This window comes from Phyllostomus hastatus, unplaced genomic scaffold (assembly GCF_019186645.2).
Source record: "Phyllostomus hastatus isolate PE091 unplaced genomic scaffold, TTU_PhHast_1.1 phas_contig_113, whole genome shotgun sequence".
Taxonomy (NCBI): domain Eukaryota; kingdom Metazoa; phylum Chordata; class Mammalia; order Chiroptera; family Phyllostomidae; genus Phyllostomus; species Phyllostomus hastatus.
In genome coordinates this window covers 14,006,660-14,020,168 of record NW_025333530.1, presented here as the reverse complement: position 1 = coordinate 14,020,168, position 13,509 = coordinate 14,006,660, and the positions used below count along the sequence as shown (strand labels likewise).

Sequence of the window (13,509 nt, the reverse complement as noted above, 5' to 3'; positions counted from 1 at the left end):
ACAGCTGCAACTACAACTGGAGCCGACTCACGGACGCCAGGACAGAGCCATTCACGTGCACATAAATGGTGCACATTTGGTGCACATTCCCCTTAACTGCCAAGGCTCCAATAAACGTGGGTTGCTGCGTCTGGTGCTGGGTTATTTTATCTTTTTTTCCCCTGGTCCCTTCAGCTTTCTATTTCAGAGTGGCACTAGCTCTGTCATTGTGTTTGTCCTGCTCTCTTCCCACCATCACTAGAGTAAAATCAAAAGGCGGCTCCGTGGTAAACCCATGCTGGCTCTGGCCCGCCCCTCCACTGCAGGCTCCTGTTGCTTTTCGGAAGTGGCCGACCTGGGAAAGCATCCCTTACTGCCCGGAGGGCTAGGGGGCGAGACGGGAGCCCGAGCCAGGGCAGGGGCCAGGGCCACAGGGATCCGGGGGAACGCGATCCCGAAGCCAGCGGAAGGCGACCGCGAGGCGGCGGTCGCCCGAAAAGCTCGCGGGGCTCCGCCCACTGGTCCCACCCCGCAGGACGCGAGTCTCCCCCTCCCGCCCTAGGCTGAGGGGAGGCGGGAAAACAGAGAAAGCCTCTCCACCGTCCTGCCCTAGGCCCGCCACTCCCAGCTCTTCCGCACTCTGTGTGTCCTCCCGCGATCGTCTCGGAGGGGACGGCGGTGTGCAGGTAAGAGGCGGAGGAGGTGATAAAGTTGGGTTCTTCTTTCAGGAGGGAGAATCTAGGGTGGGGCTGGATCCCGGACGCCGGGGAGCTGCAGGGTTTGTTTGTTTCGTGGGTGTGGGCCGTCTTCACCAACACCTGCCGCTTGGGCAGCGGAAATCAGGTTGGGATGTAAAAAAGGAGGTAGGCGTCGGAAGGGGAGGCAGGCGCTGGAGGTGGGGTGAAGCTGGTGGCTGGAAGAGCGCTTGCTGCTGCCTGGAGCTCGAGGCTGTAGTTTTTAGGAGAAGGCGAAAGGGCTGCACCACCGTACACCCAGGGGGAGTCTTTCCTTTGCTATTTGGAAGCTGTGGACACCGGAGCAGAGCGTGGGAAGGTGGCTAATGTGAGTGTGGACACAAGCAATACAAAATGGAACTTGCTGGTTTGGGGAGTGGCAGGCCTGTGGCGGGGGGGGCGGTAAAGAAAGGCTGTGGTTCCAGGGCATGGGGATTCATGAGAACGCCTGCATCAATTTTTTTCTCCTTGTTTATCCGGAACCTATTTCTTCTAGGGGGCTCTGACCCCCTCCCCGCCCCAATCCCTCCTTTCCTCCTGCTAGGCCCCTTTTCCGGCAGGGCTGACCCTGGCAGAGCCTCCCACATTGTGTCTCGCTGAGCTTCGTGGAGAGTTGGAAGAGCAGCCTGCAGCCTCTGGCGCTTGCTTCTGGCTCTTACAAGTGGTGGCTGGTAGAGAAAGCACCCAAGTTTGGGGCAGGGAGCAGCTGTGCTGGAGAAATGAGCCTGCTCAGACCCCTGCTGCCAACCTCCCAGATGTGAGGGGCTGAGGCAGCTAAGGCTTCTTCCCATCCATGTGACCTCTGTCTTCATTTTCTTTGTCTCCTTGGCATGGTGCTCTGAGGCTGGGCTGGATTTCCAGGTTTGGAGATGGATTAGTGGGTAGTCGGTTCTGATGAAAGGACCCCCACTCTGGGGACCTGGTGCTCTCATATTGTGTATGCGGGTGTGTATATCTGTTTCTGCAACTTAGCCTATTGCCTGTGACGTGCCTGGTAGTTGCCATGGAAATTCCCTTTTAATTCTCAGCCTCCCTCCTTTTTCTGCCCATTCCTCACCTCCAGATCTCCTCCCCTCCCCCCAACATGGCTGCCTAGATACTGGTTATCTGGCTTCTCTGGGAGGGTTCCCTGCATAGCTAGCTCCCACCCAAACTTACATGGCCCCTTACCCACTCCACTCATCCCCCCCACATGACATATCACAAACACACCCAAATACATATATGTACATATACCATACTACACACACACCACCACTCATACACATATATCACATCGCATACACACCAAATACACCATATGTATAACTCACTACAACACACTACTCACAATGCTACCCATACATCCTGCCATCACATTGTGCATGCTCACATACACACAAACTATAACCCATACCATCACCTCCCCAACACACACATGGTACTTCTATATAGATCTCAGCTGGAAGACCAGACATTTCCTGCCTTATCAGCTCTATGCCAAAGCATATAGGGAAAGACTAAGAAGGCCCAGAAGGAAACATTTCCCCAGGAACCCTGACAGGAAGATAGAGAGAAACACACTTCCAGATACCCAAGGGGAGACCCTCTTCTCAGTGCTAGACTCAAGAGGTGGGTCTCAGACCAGAATTTAAATCTCTCCACTGTTTGCTTTCTCCATGCCCTGGCCCTGAGTAAAGCCTGAGGCTCCTGGACCCGCCCTAGGAGTCTCTGCTCAGAGCCAGCCTACCTTCATCCCCCATAAATCAGAGCACATGCTTCCCTGCCCCATAGCCGTGTTGTATTCAGGTGGCTGCCATCTGGATGGCAGGCAGCCTGTGCCAGGCAGCCCCCAGGACTCACTGTCTAACAAATCACTCACCAGCTTCTGCCCAAGTGCTCTGGAGGAAATAAATCAGTCATGACAGCCCCAGCCCCAGGAGGCAGAGAGCCTGTAGAATACAGGCTACGTGCCTGGAGCCATAGACCCAGGTTCTCGTCCAGGCTCTGCCCCAAGGGTAAGTGCCTTTATTCCACAGATGCTCTTGGCTGCAAACTGGGTTTTGGTGAAAGCCAGAAATGGCTTAGATTGATCTAAAGCAACTGAAAGCTTCCAAGATTTTAAACCTCTACTTCCACACCTGTTCATTTCCATGTCTGTCAATACTGCTTTGTTTTGGGGGGGTAGGGTTAGATTCCATGATTTCAAAGGCATTTATTCCTCTAAATTTTTGTAGATTATATGATCTGAAAGAGATCCCTTTTCTCTCTAGGTGCTGAAATGTAATCATTATTTCATAAAACAGGGTTGCAGCTGAGCTGAACAGGAAGGGAGCTCTTCTCTGTTTACTCCAGAGAAAGCCTCCCCTTACATTTGGTAGGACAGGAGGCACCTAAGAAACTGAGACCAAGTTTTCCTCTCTTGGGCCATGGGAGCCAGCCCCTTCTAGACACTGGTCTACCTGGTCTTTTCTGCCAGGATGAAAACGAACTGGGCAGAGTCTTGAAAGAAGTGTCCTCTGGAGAGGATGAGGTTAAGGCCATCCTTTGGTGGGTCTGTGAAATCCTCTGGAGGGAGAGCCTTTGGCCAGCTAGAGAGTGGGACAGGGAGAGTTGGTCAGTTCTCTCTGCACCTGATGAGAAGCAGTATATTTTGAGCTCAGGCAAAAGCTTGGGGCCAGTTTGGCAGCATCTTTGCTTTGGAATAGGAGGCAGGAGGGAAGAACCTGACCTGAGAAAGTATGAGGTCAGCTTGGAGCTGCTAGAAAGATATTAGAGGGAGCACAAGGCCCAGGAAGAGGGCTGGGGCTCTGGGAGTGTAACTGCTCCAGCTCAGAAGATCTTATCTGGGGTGGAGGGGACTGGAGATGAGGGAGGGTCTAGTTGGAATGACAGTGACCCCCCCCACACACACACTGCTGAAGGGTGAAGTCAGGCCTCAGAAGAGACCTGAGGCCAAGATCTTAGATTCATTCTTACATTATTTTAACAAATGTTAATTGAGTTCCTCTGTTGTGCCAGGCTCTGTGCGCTTCTGGGGGCTCGCAGAGCTGTGAAATGATGGTTTCTCATTCACCAGAGCCCTCCTTAGATAGACCAATTGATTTGTCATGTCCCTTCTTCTCTCCCACTGCTTACTTGACCCCACCTCCCACCAGAAAGGCTCTGCAACCTTCTTCTTCAACAGAAAGGCCCTGCACACTCACACGCACACTCATAGTTAACACACTTTCCCTTTCAAACATGTACATAATCTAGCAGACCTAACACATAGATGGGCACGCGCTCACAGATTCTCACACCCTCTCACCTCACCCAGATGCATTCTGTCATCCAGACCATTGTGATGGACTCTTCCTTTCCATTTGCTCCATCCCAGTCTATTTTCCCACTGATCTGCTAATCAAGCCCAGTTACATCAGGCCTCCTGTGGCTCTCCATTGCCTCTTAATAAGGACAGGTGCCTGGCACTGACACTCAAGGCTCTCAGGAACTTGGCTATAGCTACTCTCTAGGCACCTTCTCTGATGGTCATTTCATGTCTGTATTTCCTCCCTTCTGCCTGTGCTTAGGTCCTATCTGGAATAAGCTCTATCACTCCAGCCTGCTGACTTTGGGGGTGATAGCCTTCAGAGACACACACACTTGGGCTCTTATCTGGATTCTTATGCTTGCTAGTTTTCTTAATATTTCTAAACCTCAGTTTTCTTATCTGTCAAATGAGCATGAGAGTTGAGAAGGGTAAGCTATGTAAAGTGCTTTATGTGGTGCCTAGCACATAGCAAACATTCAGGACCTATTAGCTGCTATGATAGTAATGATAGCAGTGACATTATTATCAGAATGACATTTTGTTGTTATTATATCATCCTTCAAGGCACCTCTCAACTGCTCATCCTTTCAAATAGCTTTTCCTAATTCCTGGGAAACAGACATGCTTTCCTATTCCCTGTACCACTGAATGCTCTGCGGCCCAATGTACTTTCATTTTAGCTACTTATGTCCACACTTTCTCCCCTTCGCCCCCACTTACCTCTTCAATGGCAAAGTCAGCTTATCCCCTAGACAGTGCCTGGCTTGGTGTCAGACACATGGGGAAAGCCCAGTGAGAACATGTGAGCTGAGCATAGGCAGGAAAAAGTCCTCACTCACCAGGAGGTGTTGAAAGCCCACTTGTCCTTCAAAGCTGTCTTCTGGCAACCACTCATACCCAGGTGCAAACCATACATTACCAAGGTGTGGATTCCTTCATTCCTATACCCAGTTCCTTTGGTAGAGTCCAAAACTAAGAATTTGACTCCATCTTAGGTCTGGGATGCTTAAGGGCTAAAGTCAATGAAGGTAGCTGATTTATCATAGTATTTTGGTGGTTGGGATTTGACTGAGACCTAGAGAGCAGACATGGGGAAGTGTGGGGTAGAGAGGGCACTGAGAATGTTTTAAAACTCCTTCAAAATTTCATACAAATCCTTAGGTTGTTCTGAGTTTAGACTGGATTATGACTTAAAGGGATAATGATGTTGAAGTGCCCAGTCAGTCAGTCATCAATATTTATTGAGCAGCTACTGTGTTAAGTTCTGGAGATTCAGACCTGTCTAGAATGTGGCTGTACACCCAGGAAGTTCAGAGCCCAATGGGGGAGACACACACCCTAGTGGTGGCAGTATGTGGAAAGAGGTATGGGCCTTGGTTCTGTGGGAACAGTGGAAATGAAGGCATGTGTCAGGAAGGAGGGGACAATGCGTTTCCTGAAGCAGAGATAAACAAGGTCAGATAAATCCTCCATGCATGCATAAACGTACCCTCACCACCCAGAGGTAGGATAGACCCTAGGTATGCAGGCCCTAAGGGTCAGGACTTATCTCCATGCCACATCAACCCCCAAGCAAGGCAATGTGACTATATTGCAAAGTACTTTACAGGCTCAAACACAGAGGTCCGAGCTGTGATTTCAAGGAGGTAGGCTGTTGGGCAGAGGTTGTATAAGAGGCCGGCCAAGTTGCCAGGTCACTGTGGTATGGCTGTGGGTAGGGTAGGTGGGCCTGGCCCCTGGGCCTCTGGCCTGGCAGTGGCTCTGAGTTTCTGTTTCTGCCACTGGGACTGCTTGTCTGTCCTCTCTTGAATGGTCTTTTGTTAGCAGATATATAGAGGAGGTGATCCCACTGCTAGCCTGATTTGTTCACACCCGCCCAACCTGTGGGCCCTGGCCTGGGGCTTCTGTGCAGTGCTGCCTGCCAGCCAGATTCCCTAGAACTGATCTGAGATCCCCTCGGGGGCAGGACCTGGGCCGCAGTGCCTGTTTCCTGATGCATTCTGAACAACTCGTGTTACTGGCCTGTGCTGGAGTTGGCCACACAGTATTGCTCTTGCTTCTGTCTCTGAAGGCTATTATGAGAAGCCCACAGGATAATGGCTGAGATGTCGACAGTGATGGTGAAATGGCAGCAAGGCACTGAGCCCACTCTACCTTGAGGTCTCCAGAGAGACTTCTAGAAACCAGGCCTGTGTTTGTGACTTGTAAGTTCTGTGTTTCCTTTTCTGAGGAAGGGGACTTATTTTTTTGTGGTCAGTTATTTTCTTCCTCTGTGTTTCTCTTCCTGAGAAGTGATTTCATGTTAAAGGTAAAGGTGCCTCCTGGTTAAAATAATAAGTCCACTACTATGTAATAAATGAGTTTTGTCCCTCCCACTCCCCCTGGACAGCCAGGTTGGGTAGATCCTGGGCTCCAGAGAAACAGCTTTGAGTCATGGGGACCTGTGGGCCCATGATACCTCGCCTCATGAAGGAAGGGTAGTAGGGCAAGCCCAGCAGTGGGACGGGACACAGTGGGAAGCGGCCACTGTGGGAGGTGTCAGGCAGTGAAGATCTGGGCCAGAGGCACCTGCCCTGCTTCTGTGCTGCCCAGCAGCTGTCAGGGAAGTGTGGGGAATTCAGTCAAGGGTCCAGCCACTGTGAGTCCCTTAGCCCACTAGATTGTCACTGCCCTCTGCTTTCTCCTCAGTCTCAGGCTTTGAGTCCTGTTGGCTCATTAGCCTCTCTTTAGAATTTTGTAAAGAGGCCAATCATTTTAAGTGAGGCTATTAAACAGAATAATTGAGGTTCAATTGTTTATTTGATGGACATTTAAATGGAAATCTAGGGAACAGGTTACATTTTCTCTGGAGGGCAAAGATTCATCTGTGACCTGTGTTTGGACCCAAAGCACTTGTTTTCAAAGGCAGCTTTAAAAGCCTTTGCTGGCTTTGGCCTGTGCTTCTGAACCAGAGAAGAATCAGGCGATGTGAACAGCTTACAGTGCTTCATACTGCTTTCCAGGAAGGTGATGGATGAGGTTGGGGGACTGTTTTTGTTTTTAACTGAATTTAAAAATTTTAATAGCCCTTCAGAAAACAGTTTTAGATTTACAAAAAATTGAACAGATAAGAGGTCCAGTATACTGCCTCCCCTCCCAGTTTCCCCTATTATTAATATCTTACATAAATCTGTTACATTTGTTACGAATGTTGACCTAAAAAAATAAAAGGTCAAGCTTTTATTTGAGATCCAAGAGAATAGCTATTTGGGAAGCACTGATTCAGGCAGAAATCCAGTGTTCCAATTAGGGAGTGAAGGCAAGGTGTTTATTTATTTATTTTTTTTTTTTAATAAGAATGGAGGGGGAATAACTACATGGAATTGAAGGAAGGACTTCCTTTTTTTAAGATTTTACTTATTAAGCCCTGGCTGGCATAGCTCAGTGGATTGAGTGCGGGCTGCGAACCAAAGTGTCACAGGTTTGATTCCCAGTCAGGGCACACGCCAGGGCACACACCTTGCAGGCCATAACCCCCAGCAACCGCACATTGATGTTTCTCTCTCTCTCTCTCTCTCCCTCCCTTCCCTCTCTAAAAATAAATAAATAAAATGTTTAAAAAAAATTTTACTTATTTATTTTTAGATGAAGGAGAAGGGAGGGAGGAGAGAGAGAGAAACATCAACATGTGGTTGCCTCTCACATGCCCCCTACTGGGGACCTGGCTCACAACCCAGGCATGTGCCCTGACTGGGAATTGAACTGTTGACCCTTTGGTTCGAAGGCTGGCGCTCATTCCACTGAACCACACCAGCCAGCGCAGAAGGAAGAACTTTCTATAGGTGCAGATAAGCTAGTTATTCATTAGGCTATACCTGGTGGTGCTAATCCTAAAGAATGACTTTAATTTTCAGTCTGGTAGTCAGAATGTCTACTTACCTGTTAGCTTTGCAAACAGTTGTTTGGCAGACTGGACCAATGCTGCACTGGCCCAGTGGAAGGGTTACTTTGCCCAGTCTAAACATTCCAAAGATTTGAGGAGGAATCCATGCTGGGTTCCTCTGGGGTGGCAGCTCCAACTTCATTTGGAAGTGGCTTCATTTATATTATCTTTCACACAAATAATGAACCAATATTGACACATTGTTAATAACTATCTGAAGTTTATTCTCATTTCCTTAGTTTTTACCTAATGTCCCTTTTCTAGTCCAGGATCCCATCTAGGCTACTACATTATACTTAGTTGTCATGTCCTCTTAAGTTCCTCTTGGCTGGGAGAGTTTCTCAGACTGGCTTTTTTTTTTTAACCACCATACAGTTTTGACTGGTCGGGCATATTGTAAGGTCCTTTAGTTGGGATTTGTCTGATGTGTTCCTCATGATTAGACTGGACTGACTGGTTTAGGGGCAAAGATCTCAAAGGTAAAGTGCGATTTTCATCACATCACATCGAGAAAACTGTTAGTGTGATTGATTCATCACTGTGGTGTTGACAGGCCTGGGTCTTCAGTCCCTTTCAGTGTCCCTTCAGCACAATTCCAGGGCCTCATGATGGGAGCTGTGCTCTTTCCAGTCCTTGAGACAAGGATATCAGTCTGTTAACTCATGCTCCTCGGTTAGACCGTAAGCTCCGTGAGGCAGGGACTGTGCTATTGGAGCACCCTCAGTGATGAGCCAAGTTCCTGGACAACAGTAGGCCATTAATAAATGTTAATTTGGTTACTGGAAAGATAATGGTACCATTTTTTCCAAAATTACACTTTGTTCCAAAATGTCTGTCTTTTTTCCCACCAATTTCTCCACCTAAGTGCAGGCAGATCTCAGCTGTTTGGAAAGCAATCTGATTAAAATAACTTGGGCCAAGACATAAATGACTGTTAGAATTGAAAGAAGTTACCTTTTAAAAGAAGCATTTTGTGAAATTTAAAAATCTCTCCATGGGAGAATATTATGGGTGTGGATATATTTTTGAGTAGGGGTGGTCTTTATTTCAGTTCTATACCTTACGCTAATTCTGAGCCATACCAGCAAAAAAGGGATCTTCTTCTTGCTGCCCATTCAGAAAGGCTGCCAGTTGCCAGGCAAGTAGTTCTGTTGGCATCCCCTGTAGGCCAAGTTCCAGTGGACAGGATCGCCTACAGCAGGTCTGGGACACTGTCCGGCTCCTAGTGTAAGTGCACTGACGTTCTGCTGGGCAGGGAGCAGAGGGAAGCCCGGCAGCTGCTGAGAGGTGGGCAGAGTCTGAGGAGGCAGATGAATGTGCTTGCTGGTGCTGACGCTCAGCTGGGAGGGATAGGGCAGCATTCTGAGCTGCTGGGGTCCAGCAATGGCTGACAGACAGGCTAGGCCTCCTCCCTTCTCCCGAGAGGCTCCAGGGTCCCAGTCTTACCCTAACATCAGCCATAGTGACAGAGCAGAGTTGCACAAGAAACTGAGAAAGGAAAAAAACATCATAATGCATGCTGAAGTTTGATAAAGCTATTTAACTTTATTTGGGTTATTCTCACCCTGGTTCCTCTTCCCTGGCCTGGGTAAGAACACTCCCATCCAGAGAGGCTAGCTGGGTCTTGAGTGAGGTCAGCATTTTCATTTCCCTTAATTCCCACACATTGCCACACTTGCCAGGGAGGCAGCAAGAAAGAGCAGAGCATTTGATATCCATAGAATTAGGGGCTGATACCAGCCATGCCATGGTTAACTGTGGGACCTTGGCCAAATAACATATAACTCTGAGCTTTACCTTTTCTAATCTGTGAAATGGCAGTGACACCCCTCATTGCCTGTCCTTGTGGTATTCCTTTGAGTTTCATGCTCATGATGTTGTCTGGTAAGTAAAGTGTCTTCCATATATTTGGTAGACATCGTCTTCACTGCCATCATCATCCCCTTCAGGGAAGAGAAGCAGGGTGGGGTGTGGAACATGCAAAACCCAGCCGCAGGTACACATGAGGGTCCGGGGCTGAAGGACAAGTCCCTGTCCTGATAATATCCCGCCCTGACCTCCCTGAAATCTAAGGAGGTGGGAGGGCCAGGGCTGCCCTTGGCATAGCATCCCAGTTTTGCAAAAGTCTACTTGGCCCTGTTGGTGTTTCTCTGGGCGCAGCCCTCCTAGAGTCACACTGAAGGGACCCCTTGTGGTAGTCTCTGGCTTCTTCTGCAAGGACTTTGGGTTAGGAGAAAGACTGGGCAGCATGCTGACCAGAGGGGTGGGATGCCCAGAACCCTCCAGGGCTAGGTCTCGGGCATCTGCCCCTGTCCAGCAGGCTGCCTGGACAGCAGAAAACTTTCATCTTCCACTGGACAGCTGTCCTGCAGTCAGGGAGGGTGAGTTGCTGCTCCCAGGAATGGCAGCTCTCTGGTGACTTTCTTTTCTACACCCTTCCCTAGTGCATTTCCACCTCTCTGCTTGTTATTGGGAGCAGGGAGCATCACTGTGACCAGGGCTCCCAGGGGCAGGGTGGAGGCAACCAAAGACAGCCACAGGTATAGGCCCAGCTAGGGTCTTGTGGGGAGGACCATAGCATGGAGGCCGTTTGATGTTTTTGCCAGAGCACATTTTCTCTTCTCAGCAGCTCCACCTCTCCTGGCTTTGCCACCTGTGTCCCTCCTTTTCCCCTTTTCTCAGTTCCTGCTCGGGGTGCTGCCTGTCAGCCAGCCTCTGTTCCATCTTGCAGACTCTCATGCTTGTCTTTGGGCACCTCCCTGCTTAATTTATCTTCTTCTGGGATTTCTTTCCTCTCCTGCTGTCTCCTGCCATCTCTGTTTATCTTGCTTCTGTGTCTTGGGCAGGGCCGGGGGTGGGGGGTTGCACCCTCAGTGCTGGCCAAGAGCATGTGTCACCAGTCTCTGGCAGACTCAGTAAGATGAGGTTTTCTGTGCCACCTGTCTGTGGCCCTGGATGATGCAGGCTGTTTTTCTTGAGGCAGAAGAAGGCCGTGGCTGGGGAGCCTTTTGAGTCTGTCAGGCACTCTTTGTTTGTCTGTTGTGGGCCTGCCTCCTTTCAGCCCCATGTCAGGAAAGCAGGGACCTTCCTGTGGTTAGATAACAACTAAAGGAGGAAGGAAGGGAGTCAGAGGAGGGGACGAGGGCTTTTTTCCTGTTCGGTTCTTTGTTTTTCTTTCCCATTTCCCAACAGAAGGTAGAAGTTGAAGAAGGAAGCTGAGGAAAGAGTTGGGAGATGATGGCATTAATAATATTAACAGTTGACGCTCAAAGAGCATTGCCACTTGCTAGGTGCAGTGCTCAGCACTGGCATGGTATCCCTTTTCACTGCAAATTACAGAAACAGAACTCCACCTCGTTTAGGCAAGGAAGGGATTCTGGACTCTCTCCCTGTCCCTTCTCCCGGTCCCCCTCCTGTCAGCTCTTTTGTCTGCTGCTGGCCGAGCTCTCCCCTTCCCCACATTTCACAGCTGGGCTGCTTTCAGCCTTTCTCCTGGGTTCCAACATGACAGCCCCTGGGAAACACTGAGTTTCACACCCATTCCTTTTAGCTGCAAGGGAGGGGCTGCGATTGGCAGCCTCCAGTAGACCTACAGCATGGGAATGGGGAAGAGCCATCCCCCCGCAAAAGGAGATACTCTTCTTAGATGGGTTGGTTGTGGGCAGAGGAAGGATAATTGCCCATGAACAAAGGCTATTTCATCTAATCCTCACAACTCCTGAAGTGCATATTATTATTCCTATCTTACTGTTTCAGAAGGAAAGGCTCTGAGAGGTAAAGTAACTTGCTCAAGTACATACACAAAGGCACTCAGCATAGAGGCGGGGTAGCAAAGTGGTTCAGAGGAAGGATTCTGGAGCTACATTGCTTGCGCCCTAGTCTAGGCTCTGCCACTTTCTGGCTTTGGGACTTCAGGCAAATTTCTTACCTTTCCTGGCCTCAGTTTCTCCATCTGTATAATGGGAATGATCATAATCATAGCCATTTCCTTGAACTGCTATAAGGATTAAATATACTTGACATGAATGCTTATAAATGTTAAGTATTGTTACCATAGAGCTTTATAGTTTATGAAGAACCTTTCCATATATTATCTCATTTGACCTTTATAATAACCTTTGTAACAGGAACACAGACGGGGGATGGGTTAGCTAGTCCCCCATCGCACCCAGCCCATGCTCCCACTAACCAGCCTCCCACCCCCCACCGTCAGCTGCACAATTCTGTAATCAGTTAAACCAAACAAACAAAGTGCCCTTCTGAGTAAACAGTTCTCTATCCAACAAGGAAATGTAAATTCTCTCTCTGGCTGAGCTGGCAGTCACTGTGTATTCTACTATTTTTCTCTTGTGAATATGTATGAAGTTAGAGATGGTGGGGAGCTTGTGTTAGTGTTTACCCCGAGGCGCCCCCTTCATCATGGCCCTCTTTGCAAGGCTGATTTGACTTGCTTAGGTGTCTGAGCCCTGCAGCTTCAGCCTGCTGGACTGGGGTAGGAGTAAGAAACAGAGTGGCAGTGGCCTGGGTGGTAAGTCTCCTGGGGATCCTCAGTGCAGGTGGCCCTCCTGAGGGATGAGGGGCCCAGCGCCTGGAACTAGGAGCTCACAACAGGAAGACTACCCTTCCCTTACCAGCAGGGAAGCAGATTGAGCTAGGTTAAAGTTTGTAATCCATCTTTTACTCACCAGGTGACCTCTGTGTGCCTCAGTTTCTTTCCCTGTAAAATGGGTTTGATGTTAACACATACTTCATAGGCTATTTTTAAGGATCAAATGAGCATAAATATTTAAAGTACTAAGAATAATGCCTGACCTGTGTTGTTTGTTGTGATGATTACTATTACCTCAAATATCCAATCCAGACTCCTAGACTGGGCCTCTTATATAGGCTTTCCATCTTAGAATTTTTACTTCCTCTCATTTCTTTCCATGGAGTCCATAGAAGGACTCCTATGTTTCAAGCCGACCTCTGCCCCCCTACCCACACCCTCAAACTCCCAATCTCTAGGTGCTGGCTTATTCCACTGCCAAACTCACTGTCCTGTGCCCCCTAGAAGATTCACCAGTCTTTCCTGCACCTTCCCTTCCACACTCCAGTCAAGGCTGCTGCCCCACAAAGTATGCAGTGTGAGTGGGACTGGGCTTTGTGTCACTGCGAGGAGCTCCAGCCCTGACCTCTTTGGGAAGTTGATGTTCTTCAGCCATTGGTTCCAGAGCGCCCACCACGTGTGTATGGAGCTGGGGTTGCAGGCACACTGACCTGCATTGCAGCTCCATGAGGAAAGGGAGTTCCAAGCGACCTCCCAGAAGGGGCTGAAGAGGAAGAAGAATCCATCCTTCATTTTACAAAAAGAGATGAAACTTGGTCATGGCTCTGGGTCACTGTGGTTGGGGAACATCAAGGTCAAATTGTTTAAGGGCACAAATTAGGGGTTTTGAAGCCACAGTGTGGTCTTTAACTATTTCCAGGTCACTGGTGACATGGAACATGAGATGAAAGAAGAACACATCCAATCCCTGAAAGCAGCCCTGATACAAAGAAGGAGGGAGGAATACTGGGCTTAGCCAGGAAGGACCCCAGGA

General features: G+C 49.1%; 1 protein-coding gene across 4 annotated transcripts in view; it reads left to right on the top strand.

The window, feature by feature from the left end:
• Nucleotides 1-517: 517 nt before the first annotated feature.
• Nucleotides 518-13,509, top strand: part of FXYD6 (FXYD domain containing ion transport regulator 6) — a 29,668-nt gene continuing 16,676 nt past the window's right edge. The window contains exon 1 of one of the 4 annotated variants that reach the window (XM_045838496.1): nt 518-665. The gene's annotated coding sequence lies outside the window, so the exon portion shown is untranslated. Of the gene's footprint in view, nt 666-826; nt 1,042-13,509 lie in introns of those variants that run through there. The other 3 variants (XM_045838479.1, XM_045838506.1, XM_045838487.1) reach the window with 3 other exon arrangements.